Source organism: Rhinolophus sinicus, chromosome 12 (genome assembly GCF_057876585.1).
Source record: "Rhinolophus sinicus isolate RSI-liver-muscle chromosome 12, RSI-T2T, whole genome shotgun sequence".
Classification (NCBI taxonomy): Eukaryota; Metazoa; Chordata; class Mammalia; order Chiroptera; family Rhinolophidae; genus Rhinolophus; species Rhinolophus sinicus.
The window spans coordinates 43,654,346-43,678,668 of record NC_142512.1 but is presented as its reverse complement, the minus strand read 5'-3'; the positions used below and the strand labels follow the sequence as shown (position 1 = coordinate 43,678,668).

At 39.1% G+C, this 24,323-nt stretch overlaps 1 protein-coding gene across 2 annotated transcripts in view; it reads left to right on the top strand.

Moving 5' to 3' along the window:
* The first annotated feature begins 3,239 nt into the window (after positions 1 to 3,239).
* The window catches only part of KANSL1 (KAT8 regulatory NSL complex subunit 1), a 158,825-nt gene continuing 137,741 nt past the window's right edge, over positions 3,240 to 24,323 (top strand). Inside the window, exons 1-2 of one of the 2 annotated variants that reach the window (XM_074320695.2) lie at positions 3,240 to 3,261; positions 4,839 to 4,977. The gene's annotated coding sequence lies outside the window, so the exon portion shown is untranslated. Of the gene's footprint in view, positions 3,262 to 4,838; positions 4,978 to 24,323 lie in introns of those variants that run through there. The other variant, XM_074320696.2, reaches the window with a different exon arrangement.

Below are 24,323 nucleotides of genomic sequence, written 5' to 3'. Positions count from 1 at the left end.
TGTACATTTTGCTAAACAGTTATAGAGCAAATACCTGTGTACCCATCAACTGATCAAAAAGTAGAACACTGAAAGGAAAAGGAACTCTGGATTGCCTTAGGAACTCTGCAACTGCCTGTTCCTAAGAAAACCTCCACCCTCAATCAAACAAAACTCCCTCTGCCCCCATTAGCCGGCCTGACTTTCATTACTGTGTTCATTTCCTTCCTTTCCTTTATAATTATACCACCTATCTATGCATCCCTATGCAATATAGTTTAGTTTTGCCTGCTTTTAAACTTTATATAAATGGAACCATACTTTGTATATTTTTTTGTATCTTGCTTTTTTTGTGTGTTTAATATTACCTTTGTGAATATTTATTCATATTGTTGAACATAACCATAGTTTATTAATTTTCGTTGTATGAATATACCACAATTTAACCATTTATGCTTGATAAACATTTGGGAGGTTTCCAGTGTGGGGTGCTGAGGAACAAAGCTGCTATGAATATTCTTGTACAGTGATCCTGACATTTACAATTCTGCATTTCTTTATAATACATATCCAGTAGTGTGACTGCTGGGACACAGTATACATAGCTTCAATTTTATTAGATTTTATGAGTCTTTTTCCAAAATGGCTGTGCCAGTTTACACTCCCACCAGCAGGGTAAGGATGAAGATGGCTGGTATTTATTTATTGATTTGTAGGAGGTCTTTATAGACAGTATTATAGAAATTAGCCCTTTGCAATAGGAGTAGCAAACTTCCCCCCCTCAAGTTTACAGTCTCTTTAAAAAGGCACTGATGTTCTTCCAACCCCCCCTAGAGGAATGAAAATGTAACTGGAAGAAGTGGAGTATTCTAATGTTGAAGCATTTAAATGAAAAAATGTTCTGGGTTTACCACTTTATCACTCTTGATGTGCAATCGTATATGTCATCAGTACAAATAATCATACCGGAAATTTTCATGGAATGCTCTGGAATACAAGAAGTCAATATAATAATAATGATAGTTAAAAACTGTTGACCTTGTGTTAGGCACTGTTTTAAATCCATTATGTATATTAACTAATTTAATCTTTACAATAACCCTAGGAGGTGGGTACTATTTTTTGCTCAATTTTACAGATACATGAAATAAGGAGCTGGATTAAAGATGTTTTCTAGGGCCGATTTAAGCAAAATTAATAAACTCAGAAAAGATTCTTTCTTAACTAATAAAGATGTTTTCTTTTTATAATTTCTTTTTCCTCTTGGGAATGAATGATACCCCATCTGGGTTTCTTTTCCCCATCTCAGAGCTGCAATATACCCCATAGCTTTCTCGTTTTTCTTTGAAGAAAGACAAAATGTATATATCGTTCTTCCAATCTTTACTCACAATTCCTTGTTCTTTGTGTCACAGGGACGTCAGAAATCTGCAGGTAGCACTGGGAACCAGAGAGTGTTTGGAGCAAGTGGAAAATGGAAAGACAGAGACAGAGATAAGGGATGAACGACAGGGCCACAGCCTGGCATGGGTGTGTGAAAGGTGGGAAGGATGCTTTCTTTATGGTGGGGTTTCTTAACCTGCAGTCCACAGATTAGGAAATCCATGAATTTAGATCAGGGAAAGTGATATGCCTTTATTTTTGCTAAAATGTTAACAGAAAACTAGCATTTCCTTCAGTTATGAATGGAGATGACAAACCAAGTCGTATTAGCAGTGTCTGTGATTTTGTCACGGGTAGAAATCACAGATATTTTCCTAATAATATGACAGCTGTCACAGCGATCTTGAAACATTATTTATGCTCATTTACTACCTGAAAATTATGGTGGTCATTAGGTCTGCCATTAGATCTTATTATTTAATACATTAATATAAAGTCCAGATATTACTATATCACACCTTTCAAAATATTTTGAAAATTGTATTTTAATGTCATTGCTTTCCTTTAAATTCCTCTGTATGTTTGTTACACATTAAAAAGTATCCTGAGAAGAGGTCCATATGTTTCACCAGACTGCCGAAGGGTCCGTGGTGTGAAAAAGTTAAGAACTCTGCTTTATGGATATTTTGACTTTCATTCTTATTGAATGAACCTTTAGAGAGTCCCAGAAATGAATCTCAAGACCGGTCAGGCTGTCATAGATTTATTTTTCTATTTTTCCAGAGGCCCTTCCTCCCATAACTTTCATGCCTCTTCAATATTCTGTTTTTCTTACCTCACTGCCCCTCTTTCTGTTCTTTTCATTCTCCTGTGGGTGTCTTTTTACACTTCTATGGGTAGTTTATCCTTCAGCATATCATCAATCAACATATTTAGGTAGAGAACTCCAAACCTTCCCTAGTCCAGATTGTACACCCTCTCCCAAATTCCATATTTCCAGTTGCCTCTGGGACCCCTCCACTTAGTTTTACCACTCCTGTCTGGAACTGAACATATTAAAAACTAGGATTTCTCCCAAAATTTGCACGCTGTCCCACTTTGCCTGGACGACCATCTTGTCTGTCCCCCTGGTTTTCCGACCTTAGAATTATTTTAAAATTTAAATCAATTACTTAAAAAAACAAAACAAAACCCTGGAATCTTTGTAATGGCACAAAAATCAAAAGATACAAAAGGATATACAATGAAATGTAAGTCTTCCTTCCACCTGGTCCCCTAGGCACTCAGTTATCAGCCCAGTTGGAAAGCACTTTGAGTCATTTTGATTCCTTATTATATTGGCTATATCTCAAGTCCTTCCCGTTTGTGAGATGTGTGTGCCCTTTCCTCTCCAGGCCCTTGTGACCTTATATCTGATTGACTTTATATATATATGTATGTGTATATTTTATATTCATATATAAAATCTCTCCTATGGCCTTCCGGCCTCGAGTTTTCATCACGTCGCTTCCTGGATGAAGAACCTACAGGGGTGAGGGGCCGGGGTTGGGGGTGATGGAGAAGAGGATCCAAAGGGGACTTAGGTAGGGGGTTCGGAGTGGCCGACTGCTGGGAAGCTCTGCCAGGATTCCTATTTCTATCTTTCCCACCGCGGGCCCCCTTCTAGTCGCCTTGTCCAAATGTCTCTCATTTCCAAGAGCCAAGACAGAGACAGCGAGATACAGAGACAGAGACGCCGAGGCACCAGCATCCCTCTCCCCTCCTGTCCCGCCCCACCGCTCTGACGGACACCCTCCATTAGCCAATGGAGCTCACGATGTGCCCCGGAAAGACCAATGAGAGACAGAGGAGGGCAGAAGATTCCCCGCCTCCACTTCTAGGCTTGGTTGAGCCGTGCAGGTAGGTCCGGGGCCGGGGGAGCAGCCGTTGGCACTGGTGCCGCGGGGGTAGGGGGCACGAGTCGTTAGGGGTGATGGTGGGAAAGGGGAGGTGGCCCTATCCGAGGGAGTTTGAGGGGGTGGCCCAGGCGGGAGGCGGGGGGCCGGCGGGCCCGGCGAGCGGGCGCCGCCGAGGGCCCTGGAAGCGGCTGGACTTGGGGGAGCGGGGACGCGTGTGTGAGGCACAGGGACCCCCGCCCCGCGCCCACTCGCAGGCCTGGGCCGCGGGCTGCCGGCCGACGGGCTGGGGGCCTGGTGCCCTGGGGCGGGCCGGGGCCGGGCCTGGGGCCGGGGGCGCCGAGCAGAGCCCGGGGCGCCAGGCCGAGCCGAGGTGGGACGGACCGACGCGGAGAGGAAGGGAAGCTGCATCCCGCGGGCCGCCCCTCCTGAAGCGAGCCGGGGCAACGGCCGCAGGCGCCCCTGCCCGGAGCCCACTTCCCCATTCGCCCCCTCCCTGACAATGGGGATGGGACAGAAGGAGTCGCCCCACTGCGGGAAGCTGGCGGGGGGTGTAGGTTTGGGACTAGGGTCCAAGGTGGGGGGAGGGGGGAGAACTCGGGCTCTCCCCTTTCTCTTCTTCCCATGTCTTTTGCGGTGGGGATCATGGAGGGGTCTATTAAACCCTCCTGAGACTTGGGTCAAGAGTCAAACTCCCCTTCCCCCCCCCAAAAAAAAAATCCGATGAGCGGTAAGAAAAGTGATGCCAAGTCTTCAAACGCATAGCAAGAAGCCCAAGTGACAAACGCATAGCAAGAACAAATCTACTCCAGAGGTTTTTATTTAAATTTTTTTTTCAAAATGAGGGTATTGTAGTTTTTGATTTTTTGAAATTTATTTTACAGAGGTGGGTGCTGTTATTCTTGTCCCTATTCGGGCAAGCCTCCATTTTAAGCGAAGCAGTAACTGGTTAAGCTGGAATTTTCATTCAGGCCTAGGACTTGAACAAGGATCCTAGGAGAGGTCATTTAATCCATCCTCCTGCCTCCAGGCAAACTTGCTTCCCTCCTTCCTCAAAATTAAGTTGTTTGGTCTGCTTTTAACGATCTCTAGGAAAGAAGGCTCTTTTATTTGCTTGTAGCACTTCAGTCAAGAATGGATTTTATTTTTTATGTACATGGGTCCTGAAACTTAGTAAAATGTAGGACAGTGAGAATGATCAGAGAGGTTTTTATTAAATAAAATTACATGTGACAAGGGTCTTTTTTAGATGGTCAGTTAAATCACTTTTCAGTAGTGTTTATGAAGTACCCTGAAGAATCATTTTTCTACCTGGGACTTTGGTTTTCTAACTATTTGATAAGCAATTTTATATTATATAAAACATGTATTACACAGTTAATTCACTTTTTATGTAAACTATATTTCTACATGTATATGGATATACACATACATATATTTGCCTCTTTCCAAAGGGGACTGTGTTTTGTACATCTTTTTAGGATGGTGAAGCAAATAGTACGTCAAATCTCTGTCCAGATGCTTAAACTATTTGCTTATTCTTGATTATTTTTTAGTCTAAATGAAAGTCCTCTCTTTCAGATACCTTCTTGAAACAAAAAAATTTCCTACCTGCTCATACTCGGTGACTGAGGGATTACTAAGACTCCCTGCTTGCTCATTTCTGAGAATTGTCTGAACTATTCCTGACACTATGAATGCTATGTGGATGCCTCCTAAGGTAAGATGTGTTATTATTATTATTTTTTTAATTAAAGGCCTCATTTTATTTTTCCTTAGAACTGAGAATATTCTTCTCGAATTTGCAATTCTTCAACCTGTTACCTGACCCTCCTTTCCCCTCAAAAACCACTCTTATGTTTGCTTCCTAGGACTTACTGGTTGCTCTTTACTTTGTTTTGCTACTGTTCTTAATTGTTGGTGTTAAAATATGAATGAAGGTCTCAAGTTAACTTTCATTATAATGATGTGTTAATTTTTTAACTTTAAATTATGACAACCCACATAGCTGTAAAATTATCCTCCTATCTCAGTAGGATGGATTGGCAGTTCAGGCATCCAGGTCCACTTTCAAACAGGTAGTCATAGGTAGTAGGGTGTGTCCCACTCTTGCAAATCTGTAGCTGATTCATGTATTACAAGTGATGTGTCATTAACCATTTGTTTACTCTGAAACTTCATATAGAATTTTCTGAGACCTGTTGGTTTGCGTGTACAACTCTACTGGCGAGTCCTGCTGCTTCCTAATCCTTTGCATAGGAATTAACACTCTTTTTCTCCGCGGGTAGCACTTTGTGCCAAGTTTCATTTCACAGGATAAAACTCTGTTGGGCAATGTGGGCTGATGATCTTTAGATGAAAAAGCTCTTATTGATGTGGTTCTCAAGTCCCTTCACTCCTTCCAATTTCTTGTACATAGATGGCCAAAGGACACTTCATTAGGACTAAGCAAAGGGCAAAGCTTAAGACATTTGTAGGGAGGAAAATGAGAGGAAGGATGGACAGAGAAAGATAAGGAGTGATGGAAGCCCTCACCAGTTTCGCAGGTGGCTCAGGTTGCCTTCCTTTGGAGCTAGATATTAGTGTATTTAAGATCGTTGTGTGGTAATCTGCCCTGTGGAATTCCAATTTAATGCAACGAATAAATCAGAATAATGTAACCTAAATATTTGGACTGTTGGAAATCTTTAGGTAAATGTAGACTGAGTTCTCTTCATTTATGTTCCAGCTGTTGTTGCTTATATTAGTGTAAAAGAAGTCAAAGTGACAGTTTACTAGCCATTCTCCGTGTAAAGTTGGAGGGGTATATGGGGAACCCACCCAGAAGTCCTGAACCCTTAGGAATTGGAAAACCTTATATAAGAGTGTTTCTCTTTGGTACCAAGTGTTTAGCGCCAGGATCTGGTGACCTCTGTTATCTTTAGGAAGCAGGCAAGGGGATATCGGCGGGTACTAGGTCCCTAGAAACCCAAGGAAATTAGGATCCGTATATTGAATTTTATTTTATCATTACCTTGGTTTTAACTAATGTGTTAGGTACATAGAGCCTCCTTCTTAAGATATATATGATGTTTAAGATTTTACCATTAAATCTCTGAACTTGGGGTGTTATGTGGTTGACTATTGAACAACCCCAGGGGTTAGGGGTGCCGACCCCCCTACACACAGTCGAAAATAATGAATAACTTTTGACTCCCCCAAAACTTAACTTCTAATAGCTTACTGTTGACCGGAAGCTCAACCAATAACGTAAACAGTTGGTTATCACATATTTTGTATGTCGTATGTATTATATACTGTATTCTTAGAATAAAGTAAGCTAGAGAAGAAAATTTATTAAGAAAATCTTAAGGAAAAGAAATGCATTTACTGTATTGAAAAACATCCGCACAGTTCAGACTCATTGTTCAAAGGTCGACTGTAGTTCCACAATCACCCCTGAAGTTGTACCAAAGACCTCTGGCATGGCAGGAGTACAGAGCTCTCTACTATATGAGTTACCACCTGTTAACTACTTAAGAATGTAGTTATGTGGCTGCCTTAATTTTATGTTTCCTACCAGTTCTTTGATCAGTGGAAGATCTCTTCTGAATCTGAGCGGATTTTTTATTTGCTAACATTTTCCTCCTCCTTTTACTACTTAGAAAAACTTAGTTATAGTGTTTGATTAGGACAGGGGGGAAAAAGGAACTTTTTTCAGGAGAAGAGGATAACATTGCATTTGCAGGATGGGAAATAAAAAGGGAGAGAGAGAGAACTTTATTCTCTTTTTCAGTTGTAAATATCCTTAAAATGTTTCTGAGATGTAATTTCAGGTTACAGCTATTCATTTTTAAGTAAAAAGAAATGACAGCCTAATTAAAGTGTATACTTTGGAGCCAAAGTGTTCATTTTTTGTAGTTCTTACACTTTGTTTCTGATTATCTCATTTCAGAATGAACTCCAGTTCTGTCAGGCATTACATGAATGTCAGGCCTGAATATGTACTTGTTTCCATGCTTATAGAAAACAGTGCCAATACTCACCCTTTTCATAAACCAAAGTACCAGAGGAAACCTAAGTAACAAAGAAAAAGTAACTCCAAACAGAAACTCCTCAGTTGAAAGCACACTTGTTAATTAGAAGTTACCATGGAAATTATTTACCCCTTTTTTTCTATATCCGGGGTCTACAGCTTTTTTCTTGCTAGCCATGACTAAGCAATGCCAATGATGTTTGCTGTTTTTAGGTCCAGTTGTCAGAGTTAGGGGATGGGTGAGATGGGAGAGGAACAGGGAGAAGGAGAACTTGGGTAAGCTGGAGAAAAGAGCAAAGTGAAGAAGAAGAGGCAGAGAGAAAAGAAAGATGGTCTTTGGTGTATGATGTGCCACCATTAGTTGTGTCAGATAGCTTTTAGGGGCTGCTGGTTGTCCTATGTGCTAGACTGAACTATGGTGAAAGCAAATAAAAAGTATTCTTGACAAACAAAAGGACAGAATTAAAACAATTCAATATGATTAGGAAAGATCTCAAAGATACACAATTAAGTGATAAAAGCAAGATGCAGAACAGTGTGTATGGTATGATACTCTTTGTGTTTTTTGCAAAAGAAATGGAGAAAAGAAAATTTGTGTTGGCTTGTATATACATTAAAAAAAAATAAAAAGCTAGAAGAATAAACAAGAAAATGGTGACATTGGTTGTCTGTTAAGTCTAAGGAACTGAGCAGATAGAGGATACTGTGGGAAGGAGACAGCTTACTGTATTATAATTTTTTATACTTTCTGATATTTGTATCAAAAATCAAAAAATTCAAGTTAAAAAAAACACTTAAAAAACAGTATTTCAATCCTTACATCTTTTCTTCTACTGTGTCTGGAAGTCAGAAACAGTGAGGGGCCCAACTGAGAGAGCAGATAGCCCCTGAACGACGGTTGAAGGGATACACACGCAACGGGTACTGTAACCTAGAACACGTTATCCTGGCATCTTGACAAATTTTGAATTTATAGATGTGTATTTCTAGTACTGAATCGGGAAATCAGGCATTAAAAATTTTCACTTGCTCTTCAAGTTTTAGTATAAAAAGATTTTTATTGTTTATTCCTTCTGGTTGGCAATTAGATACACTATCGCATTCTTGGTTGTGTAATTTTGGGCAATTTCTTAATCTGTCAGATTCTGGGTCCTTCTTTGTACTGGAAATAATATTAACATTTATTTCAGAGAATTGGTGTATATTTGTAAAAAACCTCAAGTTTGACTCAGTGAACTACGACTGTTCTTATAATTACTATTGATAATAGTTCTTTATAGCCTAGTGATAAGAGTAGGACTCCGGCTAATGTTGGGCAAGTTCTTTAACCTCTTAGAACTCTGGTGTTCTCATTTGTAGAAAGGGTATAATTAGAATACCTAGAACCTGGGATGGACTTTGTAAGGGCTAAATGAGTTTATTGGTACCAAGTGCCTAGAATGACACTTGGTATGTGCTCACTAAACATGAGCTGCTCATTTTCTTCATGACACCTGTCTGTTAGGGCTGCCATAACAGTGTCACAAACTCAGTGGCTGAAAACAACAGAAATCGATGGTCTCAGTTCTGCTGGCGGAAGTCTGAGGGCAGGAGCATGCTCCCTCGGAAGGTGCTAGGCCAGGATCTGGTCCAGGCCTCTCTTCTAGCTTCTGGTAGTTCCTTGGCTTGTGGCAGCATAACTCCTTTGTACATAGAGTTCTCCCTGTATGTGTGTTTTGTGTTAAAAAATTCTCCTTTTTAAAAGGACAACAGCCATGTTAGATTGGGGCACACCCTTATGACCTCATTTTAACTTGATTACCTCTGTAAAGACCCTATCTCCAACTAAGGTTACATTCTGAGGGACTGGGGATTAGGAGTCCAAAAATACTATTTTTTGGGGGGCGGGAGCAGTGTACAGTTCAACCCATAACAACACTGTGTCATTTCATTAAGGGTGGCAGGCCTTCAACACCGATATACAGGAAATGAACATTTTGGTACAAATTGGTAATGTAATTTAAAGAAGTAGATTATTTCTTAGGCTTCTCATTTATCTTTGATATGTATAGAATTTTGTTATCATTGAAACTTTAGATTTATATAAAAGTGAATCTTTAGAAGGTAAGGTTATTCTTTTTTTTGGTATCAGTAATATTCTGATTTGAAAAATTAGGATCAAGATTACAGTCTTGCTCTCCGTGTCTCATCATTTGTAGAAATTGATGGAAATTTGGGATTTCCTTAATCTGTAAGAATTCGGCCCAGATATCTGTCTCTAGGGGTTTGGGAGGTAAGGATACCCAGTAATGTGGAATTTACACCCCCTTCCCTGTGTGAATAAAGAGATGTTTTATATTCAGTCAGATGCCATATTTGAAAAAGCTGTTAGGTTGGTGCAAAAGTAATTGCAGTTTTTGCAATTATTTCTAACCGTTTAAACTGCAATTCTGCACCAGCCTACTAATAGCATGGTTATTCTCCAGCCTTTGCCTTCAAACTGTCATTTTTGAGGCAGACAGTATGGGTCACCTGAGAAATAGTAAGACCATGAGGAAGTCCCTCCTCTGGCCTGACTAATTTGGCCAGCCCTTGGCTTGTATCCGCGCCCCCCCCCCCCCCCCCCCCCGTCCCGGGCTTCTGGGTAAAGTTCAGACTTAGAGCATAGGTCCCTGATGATGCGGCTGCTGCTGGCCTTTCTGTTTTGTTTTTATACTTTACCTTTCACCATTGGCCTGTGTGCACCTCTGTTTCATGGTTTCCTCTGTTTCAAAGGCTTCTCTGCCTCCTTAAAGCACCCTGAGCAAAATTTTGCCTTTTAATAATAATACAAAATTATTGAAGATCCTCACGATGCCCATCAGTTACCGTGTTGTGTCTTTGGAGACCATGAACTGCACTGTATTGGTGGACTAGTATGTACTCTTGAGCTATTCTTTACATTCTTTTGTATGTTATTATTTATTTGCACCATCTCCTACCTTAGTATCTACTGTTCTTGTTACTGTCCTTGTTCCAGCCTCCAGCACCCCTTCCCTCTAATTTAATGCTTGTATAAATTATTTGCTAAGGAAGAGGAAATAGATCTTTACTGATAGCGGGAGGAACTTTTCTATGGATAAAATACATGACGAATGACAGTTTTTAGGCAGCCAGATGCAAAATGATGTGGTTTTGCCATGTGCATTTCATGGAGAGGAAGGGTCCATTGCTTTCATCAGATTTTTACAATGATCTGGGGCTGCTCTTGATAGAAAGGCATGTTATAAAGTTGCTTTGTAAGTTGCATCAGAGTCTAGTTCCCAGATTCCTTCTATCCCCCTATGCTGAAGTGAAGGAGTTCATAGTACGGAGTATTGTTGGGGCTGTGGGAGGAGGGACCACTGGACTAGTCCTGGGAGAGCTGACAGGCTGAGGCAGAGTAACAGTGGCAGGGGCTGGAGTGAGGAAATGAAGTTAGGTAGTGGACAGGAGAGCAGCTGTGGGGATTGGCCTTGCAGAAGTAATTGAACGTCTCTGTACCTCAGTTACCTCATCTGAAAAATGAGAAAAAATAATAAAAGAATACAAATAATAACACCTACCTCACAGGACGGTTGTGAGGAGGAAATGAGTTAATACACAAGAAGCGCATGGAAGAGCGCCCGGCACATAGTAAATTACAAGTGGTGTGTGTGCTGCCTCTGTCATCATCGTTATCCCCGGCTGCTCTTTCCTAGAGTTCTTTGTAAACTTTTTTCCTCTTTCGTGTCAGTGTTTGCCTTACTTTGGCTCTCTCTCCTCTCACCCTCTGCGGTTCCTGGGGAATATCTTAGTTGAGTTTGTGTCTCATTCGCCATCCATTTAATACTGATGGTTTGCAAATGTGTTTTTTCTAGCTCTAAGTGGTCTTCTGATCTCCAGTCCCACACACAGAGCTGCCTCCTGGACATTTGCACTTGGATGTCCCTTGTTCATTTCAAACTGACCTCCTCGTCTACTTCCCCAAGTCCATCCTCTTCCTATCTTCATCTCCCATGAGTGATACCATCACCCACCCAGTCACTAAATTCCCTCTTGTTGCATATTAGTCACCAGGTTCTTGAGATCCTAGCTCGTAATGTTTCCCTGGTCACTCCCACTTCTCCCTTCTGAGATCATACCTTCGTCACCCTTTGTTTGCCTGCATGACCTTCAGTCACCTTTTGATCATCGTCTTTGACTGCCTTCCAAGTTGCTGTCAAAGTGATCCTTATAAAATGCAGATTTCATCATATGATTATGTGCCTCCTCCCCAATGGCTAATGTGGCTCAAGGTAACGGTCAAATTTTTTTGCTAAGCACCCAGGGCCTTGGCGATCTGGCTTCTGCCAGATTATCTCTGCTCCTGCCTGAGCACCTCTATACTCAACGGTGCTGACCTGCTTGCGGTTCCTTCTGTGCACCTGTTGCTCCTCTGCCTCTGGGCCTTCACACTTGCAGTTGCCTGTTTAAAATGGCCTCCACCCTGTTCTAGAAACTAACAGTGATGTTGATAACAGTAACCACAACAGTAGCTGACACTGAGAGCTTCGTATGTACCCACGCATGGCCTTTGAGTGTGGATGTATACGTAGCACTTCTATACAGCGATTGCAGGTTTTCTTCTCTCACCCAGTTCATCTCAGGTCTTTGAGAGTAGGAGCTGTCTCATCTTGTATCATCACTGCTTGCCGTGTGATGGCACTGAGTAAATGTGCATTTAATGGATGGTCTGAGGGCTGCATTGCCTGACCTGGGAAGTGCATCTGAGGAGGGTACTGGTGGAAAAGCTACACTAGTCCCATCCACGTTCAAATCCTGGCCTTCCCCTTGGGAACTCTAGGATCCGATCTTCAATGTGAGCAGTTTTGTAGCTTTGGAATAAGGATTACAAAGAGGTGGGGTTTTTTTTTGTTTGTTTTGTTTTTTAATCTTTCCATTGAATGATGAAGGATACAGGTGTTTTTGTTTTCTTATTGAGAGCCAGTTTGCTGACAACCCAGTGTCATCGGGTAACTAGAATGTTTTCACATTATTAGAATGAAGTATAGGAAAATAAATATTATTTAGGTGTGGTGATAGTTTTAGAGATTAGTTCTTATTCATTAGCGATCACGTGTTCCCTCTCTCCTTCTCCATCACGGCTCTGTTAAGTATGAGTTTAGACACAACATTTTATCTTTTGTCACTGCATGTAAATTGTGTTTGTAGCAAACAGCCCAGAAAATGGACAAGCTTGTAATTGTAGCCGGTTTATTTTTATCTAGGTCTTGATCGTGGTAGTCATTTTTTGGCCAGCAGGGGGAGCTGAAGTCACTGATATGTGACTCTAGCTCTGATTTTCAAAAAGTTTGTTAGAGCTAGAAGAAAAGCCTTACTGACAAAGAACATGATCGAGTTCACAAAGAAGAAATACAAATGGCCAGGAGGCATAGAAGAAACATTTTTATTCTGATAAGTAACCAAAGGAATGCAGATTAAAATAATATGCTATTTTTTAACCTATCAGATGGCAGTTTAAGTTTGTTGTCAATGGTGGTGAGGGGGCAGCCTCCAAAACCGCTAGTGGAACTGTGCATTGGGCTCAGTTTTTCTGAACGATATTTTGGCAACACATCTAAAGATGTCCTTAACTCAGTAGTTCCACTTGCAGGAATTTATTTTAAGGGGGAAAAACAGACATACATAGAAAGATTTGTAAACAAAGATATTCATTGAAACATTATTCATACTAGTGAGAATTGAAAATAAACTTCAATGAGCAGTAAGATTAATGGGTAAATTATGGCATATTTAAAGGTGGATGATTACACAGCCATAAAACAATATTTTTGAAGAATTTTTAATGTCTTAGAATGTTGAGTATATGATAAATGAAAAATTCAGGATACATAGCTGTATAAGGAGGATTCTAAATTTATAAAAACTAAAGAGTATATATCACACACATGTACATAGTACATAGAAAAAAGAATGAAAGAAACTATACCAACAAGCGACACTGAGTCTATTAGAGAGGGAGGCTATCAGCCGATTGTTTGGTCTCAGTCCGCACCAAGGGATGTCTGGAAGTGAGCCATTGTTATCTTATAAGATGTTAATCTCAGAAATTTAAGGCCTCAACTCAGACATTGCTTCTATCCTTTAGGACCCCAGAGTGGACTTAATATACATAAATTTATGCACTTCTTGAGTAGTCTTAACCTTAAATACCTCTTGGTGATACATTCTACAAGTTTCTTTTTAATCTGTTGTAGAAAAAAAGACTCAACCTTTTCAAGTTTAAAAGCTTAACATCTGAGACTTGGTGAATAAGTTAGTTTTTACCATATTGATACATTTTCTGATTTTGATCATAGTGCCCCTTGGCTTCCGTGGTTCTCAACTGAAAATGATTGATTTTAAAATGTAGGCTCTAATGAAGCCTCCTTCAGCCTCCAGTCCTTCCATCTACACTTCTCTGGATCTTTGTCAGCATTGCTTTGCCTTTCTGGACTTATTGTAACCAATCAGAACTGCATTTCAGATATAGCTAAATTATGATTTGTTAGGATGGGAAAATGTTCTGTTTACAGTCTTTTCCTTGTGGGCAACAGAATTTGCAACCCCTTCATCCCCCTTTTTTTTGCATATAACATCACACCGTCTTTAGGAAACATTCTATAATTATTCAAAAATTCCTTTTTGACTAGAAACTGTGAATTCTTTAGGTACAACTAGATTTTTTTTCCTGTAAATGCCTTACTTTTGATTTGTCCGTGCTATAATCAACACCTGTCATTTTCCTGACTGCAGTATTTTAGCCTCTTCTACCTCAGTGGGTCTTAGAGGTAACTCAGGGTAAGAATCACCTTTTTAGTGAGATCTGGTGGTTAGAAAGCTTGACCTAATGTTGAGGTGAAATGTGCCTCTGCAGTTTTCACTTTGGGCCTTATTTGTCTGTACAGGAACTGCCTAGTGCAACTCTAGTTCCTCTTTTGCTGGACAGCCCTTCAGATATTTAGACAACTTTCGTGCTTGCCAAAGGATTTGATTCTAAGCTGAAAATAAACCCTAGTGTTTGCAAATGTTTCTCATTTGATACACTTAAAAATCCTTCCCATCTCTTAGTTCCCTTATTTTTTCAACTCAGTGTAGTATTGTATTATCAGGAAGCTTGTCATTCCATTTGAAAAATGGAGAATTTTCTGTATATTTTTCATACAATTTATTAAAATGTTAAATACAGCATTTACAAAACATTACCTAGATCAATTTTCTGCTTATATTTCTTAATTTGGGGAAGTGCCTCCACTTCCACCCATAATTTTCGCTGTCTAAATCATGCCCCATCTATGGTAAGCATTCTCAATTTTGTGATTGCACTCAGGTTTTTTTTTTTTTTAAATAACCTTTTATTTAGAATCTTATCAAGACTTTTATAGAAGCCCACATACATTATATACTTTTATAAAAGCCCACACACTTTCTCCTTTTGAGAATTTGAGTAGACTGTTGTGTGATTTCCTCCTTTATTCTTTTAAAGTAATTTATTTTATTTATTTATTTTTTAATTGGGGAATATTGGGGTGAACAGTGTGTTTCTCCATGGTCATCAGCTCCAAGTCGTTGTCCTTCAATCTAGTTGTGGAGGGCGCAGCTCAGCTCAGCTCCAAGTCCAGTCGCCGTTTTCAATCTTAGTTGCAGGGGGCGCAGTCCCATGTGGGAATTGAACCGGCAAGGCACCCTTGTTAAGAGCTCATGGCTCTAACCAACTGAGCCATTCTGCCGCCCCATGATTTCCTCTTTTAGAAGCCACGTTGTCTTTTCCTCAGAAGATTGTTCATGCTGATATTTCTTCTGATCCCATCCTCTATGAGAGATTTGCCAGTTTGGCTGATTTGAAGCTTGCAGCTAGAGCCCTTCTCTTGACTACATGGGACTTATATTGATGGCATATTTTCGTTCATTTTATTCAGCAAATATTTATTGAGTGCCTAAGTATGCCAGGAGTTAAGCAAGGGGCTGGGTAAATGTTGAAGGGCACAGATCCAGATTCTGTCTTGGGTTTATAGGAGGTCACTCCCCTCACATGACTGTCAGCCAGGAGGTTCTTCCCTGCAGTTTTATAATTTTGTATTTAAATTCTTTTAAAATGCATAGAATACTTTGGGACTCCATGACTAACATCTGATACATTGGTTTGGAAGCATCTTGGTTGTTTAATGATGAATTTGATTCACTATCAGTGATTTGTATGCTTTAAAGAATAATTTAGAAATAGGTTTTTCTTCCTTATGTCTTCCTCAATAAATATTGAAACAAATTAAAGTTAGGCCTATCAGCTGACTTGCTTTTATCACTGTTTATGGCCTGTCCCTCAAACGACCCATCCCATCGTTATTTGGCACCTGGCTTTTTATATACCTAGTATTTAAGCCATCGCTTTGTGGCTTTGCATTTCCTTGCCAGGTTTTCATTGTTTTGCCTACATAGGTCTTCTTAGTGCTCCTGGTTAGCTACAATTTATGGTCTTTTAGTACTTTTCCTCATTTTTGTTAAAGTCTATTTTGAGAAAAGTTGTTTTCCTCCTCCTCTCCTGATCCCCCATTTGTCTCCCTCACCCCCACATGACTTAGCAATTCAAAAATTATGGTGGAGCACCTGACTTTTTTGATCTCTTGCATTCAGTAAAGTATTTTAAAGTCCATCTCTAGGATTTGTATTACACATTTGCTTTTTAAACATAATTTTATCTAAAGGCTAGATTTTCTTTTCTAAAATTGGGTGGTAATATACATTTTTAGTTTTTCCTGACTTACAGAATGTTGGTTATGTATTTTTTTATGTCTTATTACTAGTGGGTCATACATGTCATTTTTTTGTTATAATTTAGAACGAAGTTCTGTTATATGTGTATGTCTTAGTAGGGTCTAATATTTTTTTGAGAAAGCATTTATTGTATTATTTAAAATTTTACATCAATTCCCTCCCAGAGAAGTTTTATGTTGTTAAACATTTAGATTGTTGAGCACTGCGTTATTATTATTGTTGTAGTTTTCAGGTTTCTGAATCAATGAGCTTTAGAGTTGAAAAGAAACCTTGATTTAAGTTAGTCAAGCTCTCTTATGTTTTACATGAAGAAACTGAGAACAGTGAAGTCATTTCCCCAAAGTCACATAGCTACTTAGTGGGAGTCAGTAGAGCTAGAACTTGAATGCCAGTCCAGCATTAATTGTGTCAGTCTAGTGATTATTGGGGAATAGACTTAGCTGCTAATCACGTTTATGTTGGACCACATGCAAACAACAAGTGTTGACTTATGGGGGTAAAAAATAAAATGAACAATCTGGTTTGGAAATGAGTTGACTCATATTTTTTCCTGTCCAGCACCTACTCTTCCTCTTAGATCCTATGTTTGTGGATCGGGGCATCTTCTTTGCACTCCAGATAGCGCCGGGATGACAACACCAAATTTTTTCTCTTTGAACTACCCTATTATAGAAGGCTTGCCAAGCATGTGTTATAATATTCTTCAGGCAAAGTATAATGTTACTGCTTTTGTTGAAGCTTTTAAAATAATAATACATTCCAATCCTATCTCACTGAAGATAACCCTTCTTCCAGTAATAGGATTTTGTGTTCCTTAAACTCTTTACTTACTTACTGATGTCCTAGTTTGTAGTATTATTCCCATAGATGACTGTACGGATGACATCTTGGGTCTTCCTCATTTAATTCTCACATAGAGTAATTTAGAGTAACTTGAATTTGATGGGAACCTGATTTTTTTCTTATATACACTGCTGGCAATGAGTTTGCAGATGTAACATAAAGGCAGATTAGTGCTCTGAGGTAATCTCTCAAGGGGAAATAAGTGGCAGAGTTATAGCTTGCCTTCTGATACTTTCACAAGTGGTTCAACTTTATTTTGGGGGGGTCAAAGTGAAACTGTTTAGAAACTGAGTGTTATTTTGGCTTCGTCGTTTTTTTTTTATAGCTTTATTGAGATACACTTTATGTATCGTAAAATTTACTAAAATACACAAATTTTGTTTAGTATATTCAGAGTTGTGCATTAATCACCACAATCTAATTTTGGAACATTTCAAGACCCAAAAAGAAACCCTGTATCTATTAGTAGTCACTCTCTATTCCCTTTGTCCCAGCCCCTGGCAATCACTAACCTACTTTCTGTCTCCATGGTTTGCCTATGCAGGATATTTCATATCAATGAAATCATATAATATGTGTTCTTTTGTGACAGGCTTCTTTCACTGAGCATGTTTTCAAAGTTCATCTATGTTGTAGCATATATCAGTACTTCAGTCCTTTTTATGCCAACTAATATTCCATTGCATGGCTATGCCCCATTTTTGCTTATCCATTAATCAGTTAATGAACAGTTGGGTTGTTGCCATCTTTTGGCTATTATGAGTAATGCAGCTATGAACATTCTTGTACAAGTTTTTGTTTGGGTACCTTTTTTCAGTTCTCTTGGGTATATAACAGGAGTAGAATCACTAGGTTATATGATAACTGTTTAACTTTTGGAGAAACCACCAAACTGTTTTCTAAAGCAGCTATGCCATTTTACATTGCCATCCGCAATGTATGAGGGGTCTTATTTCTCCACATTTTTGCTAATAGTTATAATTGTCCGTTATTTTGATTATAGCCATGCTAGTGTGAGTGTGAAGTGGTATCTCATTGTGGTTTTGAATTCATTTTCCTGATGACTAATGATGAGATTTTTTTCATGTGCTTATTAGCCATTTGTATATCTTCTTTTGTAGAAATCTCTAATTCTGCCCAATCCTTTGCTTAACTGGATTGTATTTTTATTGCTTAGTTGTAGGAGTTCTTTAGATATTCTGGATACAAGTCCCTCATCACATGATTTTGTAGTATTCTGCCCCATTTTATCGGTTGTGTTTTCACTTTCTTGATGGGGTCCTTTAATGCACAAAACTTTATAACTTTGATGATGTCCAATCTATGTATTTTTTGTTATTTGTTCTCTTGGTGCCATAGCTAAAAACCATTGCCTAACATAAGATAATGAAGATTTACTCTTGTTCTCTTCTAGGAATTTTATGGTTTTACCTCATATATTTAGGCCTGTGATCCATTTTGAATTAATTTTTGTGTATGGTGTGAGATAGGGATCCATCTTCATTCTGTTGTATGTCAATATCCAGTTGTCCCAGCACTGTTTGCTGAAAAGACTATTCCTCCACCTACACCCCCCTCCCCCAATTGCATCGTTCTGGCCTTGCCCCCAGGGTAATAGCAAATATTTGAGAATGAAAGGGCGATACAGAGTTAAATACAATTGGATTGGGTCACAAATTTTCCTTTTCTACACCTTTTGCCTATCTTGAGACATTCAGGGTAGAGGTTCCAAGTCAAGCATTTTAGATCCTTGCCTCCTACTTAGTTCCTTAATCTCTTCTCTTAGTTTTATTTTGGAGTACTTGGTTTGTTACCTCATGTTGGTTATGCTGTAAATAACACCTAATTTTAGCATTCTTGGGGTGGTTGTTTAGGAAAGCTTCACCAAAGGGCCAGAAGAGAGTGGACTTGGAAGCATAAAGCAGTAAAATTTTGCTGATTGTTCTCTTATTTCTTAGCTTTGAATTTTTAACCACTTAAAATATCAGTAAATAGGGATTTTTCTTGACTACCGCATAGCTTATCATGGTGACTCATTTTTTTTTCCTCCAGAGGTACTACAGTGTTTAGCATCCAGTAGGCATTCAATAAATTAAATGTTTATGAATGAATGGGAATTAATGATAGAATTTTAAGGGGATCTCCAGCTTTACTGAAAATCATTCAAGGCAAGAATGCAAAATATTACTGTTGTATTGTTATAAAAATGTAATCCACTGGCCTATTACCAGCAAGATCACATTTTGATACTGCCCCCATAGATACGCTAGGAAGTGTGAGTAGTTTTTCTCTTTCCCTACACAGGGGGAATTTTTTTTTTCTTCTTTATACCCAGAAGATGTAGTTTCATTTAGCTCTTTTATTATTTTTTTGTTCTGCTAGTTGAAGTTAGTTCATTTGGGACAAACTTTGTTAGTTGAATTTCTCTCTAAATTTGATTGTGAGCATTAATTTGAAATCTGGTTGAAAATACCAAATACTGTATTCTATTTTTTTTTTTTTTTTAAGATTTTATTGGGGAAGGGGGACAGGACTTTATTGGGGAACAGTGTGTACTTCCAGGCCTTTTTTCCAAGTCAAGTTGTTGTCCTTTCAGTCTTAGTTGTGGAGGGCACAGCTCAGCTCCAGGTCCAGCTGCCGTTTTCTAGTTGCAGGGGGCTCTGCCCACCATCCTTTGCGGGAGTCGAGGAATCGAACTGGCAACCTTGTGGTTGAGAGCCCATGCTCCAACCAACTGAGCCATCCAGGAGCTCAGCGGCAGCTCAGCTCAAGGTGCCGTGTTCAATCTTAGTTGCAGGGGGCACAGCCCACCATCTCTTGCGGGACTCGAGGAATTGAACTGGCAACCTTGTGGTTGAGAGCCCACTGGCCCATGTGGGAATTGAACCAGCAGCCTTCGGAGTTAGGAGCACGGAGCTCCAACCGCCTGAGCCACCGGGCCGGCCCCCTGTATTCTATTTTTCTCAGTCTAATTCAGAGGTGAAAAAAGATTGCTGTTAAGAAAATTATATATGATTTAGTAAATGAGTGACAGAGATAAGACGGACTTTAGCATTTCCTGAATTCTAGTTACGTATTTAGTACCTTATGGTCTCATTTATAGTGCTGTACCCATGACAATTTTTACATTAGATTTTTTTCAGGTTTCATTATCTGTATAAAGGGACTATGTTTAGGTTTTTGTATTTTTTGTTTGTTTGTTTTTTGGCATGCTTATTTAGCTATAAATGTTCTAAAGTAGTGCTTCTCCAACTTTTCCTTTAAAGTACTGTCAGCGTCTGGGATTATCCAGAGCAGCTTGTCACAAAAAGGACATTTCTCTGAAGACTCCTCCTCTCTCTTGAAAAACTAAAAGTTTTGCATTTTGCTCCGTAGTATTTTTGTGTTTATTTTAACAAAAGTGTGTCTGATTTTACTGTCATCTTTAAATTGACACTTCAGTAAGGTCGGTACTGTTTATTGAGTGGCTTCAGTTACTCCCTAGCCCATAGCTGTATGCTCCAGAGTGTACACGAGAACCCAGTTCAAGAATCCAGGAATTAGTGGATTAAAAAGTAATGTTCCGGGCCGGCCCGGTGGCTCAGGTGGTTAGAGCTCCGTGCTCCTAACTCCAAAGGCTGCCGGTTCGATTCCCACATGGGCCAGTGGGCTCCCAACCACAAGGTTGCCAGTTCAATTCCTCGAGTCCCGCAAGGGATGGTGGGCTCTGGCCCCTGCAACTAAGATTGAACACGGCACCTTGAGCTGAGCTGCCTCCCGGATGGCTCAGTTGTTGGTTGGAGCGCGGGCTCTCAACCACAAGGTTGCCAGTTCAATTCCTCGACTCCCGCAAGGGATGGTGGGCTGTGCCCCCTGCACTGTGCCCCCTGCAACTAGCAACGGCAACTGGACCTGGAGCTGAGCTGTGCCCTCCACAACTAAGACTGAAAGAACAACAACTTGACTTGGAGAAAAGTCCTGAAAGTGCACACTGTTCCCCAATAAAGTCCTGTTCCCCTTCCCCAATAAAAAAAAATCTTAAAAAAAAAAAAAAAAAAAAAAAAAAAAAAAAAGTAATGTTCCTTTCCAAGAATGGAGTGTCTCTCTATTGGAAGGAACAGGTGTGCTTGCTCCAAAATTTCTAGGTTTGCTTTGCCCTCAGAGCAAGAATTTAGAAGTTGCATCTTCACTTTTGACTCAGAAACTGACTTAAAAAAATTTTTTTAAATGCCTTTTGCCTTATGCACCTGTTGCCTCTTTTTCTCTTTGAACTTTTTTTTGCCCTCTGACTCTATCAGGCCTTCCACAGCTTAGCTGCTCATAGCTCCCTTGAGGTTCTTCTGCATGTTTACCTTTACATTTCATTTGGGAAAGAAACCCGGTAGTTTCTTGGTAAATTTTGGGCAAATTGTGACATTCAAGTTTATTATCTGATACAGTGTTTAGGTCCTGGGCAAACTGCTTCATTTGACATTGCCTCACCTGCAAAATCAGTCTACTAGAGCCCTCCTTTTGTTATGTTTGGTCAGTTAACTTTTTTGGTTTATTCTAATTATTTGGGAATTTTACAATGTTCTATACTGAAGTTCAAAGCATTAGAATTAATTAAAGTCCACATAAATAATCAATTTAGTTCTTTCACTCCTTGAGAAACTATTAAAATATTCATAGAAATTCCTGGTGGAAATGCATGCATTAGAAGTCAGTACTTGTGTAGCTACTTTGAAGTCTAGGACTGCAGAGGATAAAACCATCAATCTTGGATGTTAGATCTTAATTTAGCTGATAGCCTGAGAGCACCTGACTTGTTTCGTTAAGTGGTTTAGTTGTATTCAGTTGAATTTTAGTACTATCTTCTGAATTATCCCCACATAAATTATTTCTAGATTTAGGAGTGCTTTCAGGGTTAACCTGTAACTTTAGTTATTGTTTTCACAACTAACAAGAGTTACATCATGAGGTTGCCTAAGATTAGTTTTTCTTAATGAGTTATGGGATTACTTCTATGGAGAGATGGTAAAATAATATCTTTATATAAATTCTGAAGTCTATCTCTAGTACAAGGATGAAAATCATCTAGATAAGTGGGTTTGAAACTAAGGAATGTCATGCATTCTTATAATACTTTGCCATTTACAAGTTTTTCAAATTACTTAAATTGTTTAATCTTAATGAGTTTGTTGCTATTGCACTGAGTACATAAGAATAATGATATTTTGAATCAGTTGAGACCTCCATTTAGTGAAAAAAATCTTGATTTCTGAGTTTTATAGTCATTGTAATTAGTGTGAGCGTTTTCTTTTACTTATATTTGGCTAAATCTTGATACTTGTGAAACTGAAATAGGTAGTATTGTTTGGGTTTCATACCTTTATCGTGTTTGCACTTATTTACTAAGTGCGTAGCATGTTTTTGTTGGGAGGGTATAACTCTAGAAGGCCAGTGATGCAGTAGGAAAAGTGAAAATTGGAGACTGGACACCCTGATCCCAGCATGTCCTTCAACTTTGAGGCTTTGAGCAGTTTTCTAACTGCTCTCTCTTGGCCTCGTTTCCCACTAATAAAATTTGGAGCTTGAACTAGTTGGCCTTTCATATTTCTTCTATATCCAAAATTCTTTGATTTAAATTTCTTAACTTTGATTCAGTTTATTGTGGCTTTCTACTTAATATTTAGTTGGTTAGACATTAACATGAGAGTGTGTATCAATTTCAGTTTAAAGATGTTTCTTTCATGGTATAATTTTAATATTGTCTTAGATTGATGTGTTCATTTCTGTGATATCTAGAACACGGTATTGAGCTTAATAGGTGCTCACTAAATTTTTTTAGAATAAATGTATTTTAACTTTTTTTAATGTGGCTTTAGATTTATGATTGTAAATAATCCTTTTCAGAATTAAAATGTTTTTAGGGAACTCAAAGTATTTTTATATATAGTGTTATCTGAGTTTATGAATGAAAACATTGTTTGCCAGAGTCTGTAGATTGGGATTTTAAGTTTATATTAAGAGAAATGTGCTGACCTTTATTTATCTCATATTTTAATCTTTTAGTGAACGTTGGAAAATAACTTCATTTATTGATAATAATGATAATGATAGTAGTTAAACTTATGAGTGTGAAGTAGGCACTATTATTATCTCCTTTTTACAGAGCAGGCAGAAACTGAGGCTTACAGGCTTACAGTAGGTTAAGTACTTTGACCAAAGTAACTCGGCTGGTAAGTGATGGAGGCAGAATAAAATCTAAGGCTATCCCTGGATCCCATACTCTTACAAGGTGTGATCAAACAATACGGTGAATGTTTAAATAAAAATAAAAATTTATTACAGTAAAAGACACATTGCCATTAATCTCCCTCAAAATACTCCTCCTCGCTTAGAACACACTTATCCCATTGTTCTTGCCACTTTCTGAAGCAGTTCTCGAAGTCCTCTTTCGTGAGTGTCTTTAGTTGCGCTGTTGTGGCTGCCTCAATGTCCTGAATCATTTTGACTTTGGAGAAGAGCCAGAAGTCACACGGTGCCAGATCTAGTTAATAAGGTGGATGAGGACACACCGTCATGTTTTTATTTGACAGAAATTGCTGTACCAGAAGCGATGTGTGACTCGGAGCCTTTCTGTTGTAATCACATTAATACAGTGAATACTGTTGCCAAGAGCCGTCCAATGGAAAGGCAGGGATCTTCAATACAGGAAGCAGCGCATAAAATAAGTGTATGACAAGTTTCAATTTGTTTGGTGCAGTCAGTCAGGTGTGAGCTACGGTTGAGAGGAGGTGTGTTTTAAAGTGTGCTGTAAATCATCCTCCATTATGACTGCTCCATGTCACACATCACTTCTGGTATATGGCAGTTTGTCAAATAAAAACATTACGGTGTGTCCTCATCCACCTTATTCACTGGATCTGGCACCGTGCAACTTCTGGCTCTTCCCAAAGTCAAAATGGCCATGAAAGGTAACATGTTGAATCGATTCAGGACATTGAGACAGCCACGACAGGGCAACTAAAGACACTTATGAAAGAGGACTTCCAGAACTGCTTTGGAACAAGGTAAGAATGATCGGATAAGTGTGTTTGAAGAAAGGGGGAGTATTTTGAGGGGGACTAATGGCAATGTGTCTTTTATTGTAATAATTTTTTTTAAAGTCACTGTATTTTTTGATCACACCTTTGTAATTACCACACTATACCTTTTTTCATTTATTTAGCAAATACTTATGAAGTGCCTCCGTTTGCAAGGCTATGGGTTAGGTCCCCGGGATGCAGTGGTAAATAATGAAAACTGGGTCTCTTTCCTTTTGAAACTGAATTGTTTAAGCTTTGGGACTTTCTCCTGAGTTAATATAATTGCTTTTTAAAAAAAGTGTAAAACAAAATAATCCCTTGTCCTTGTGAGATTAGTTTGTACATGTGAAGTACATATGACAGAACATT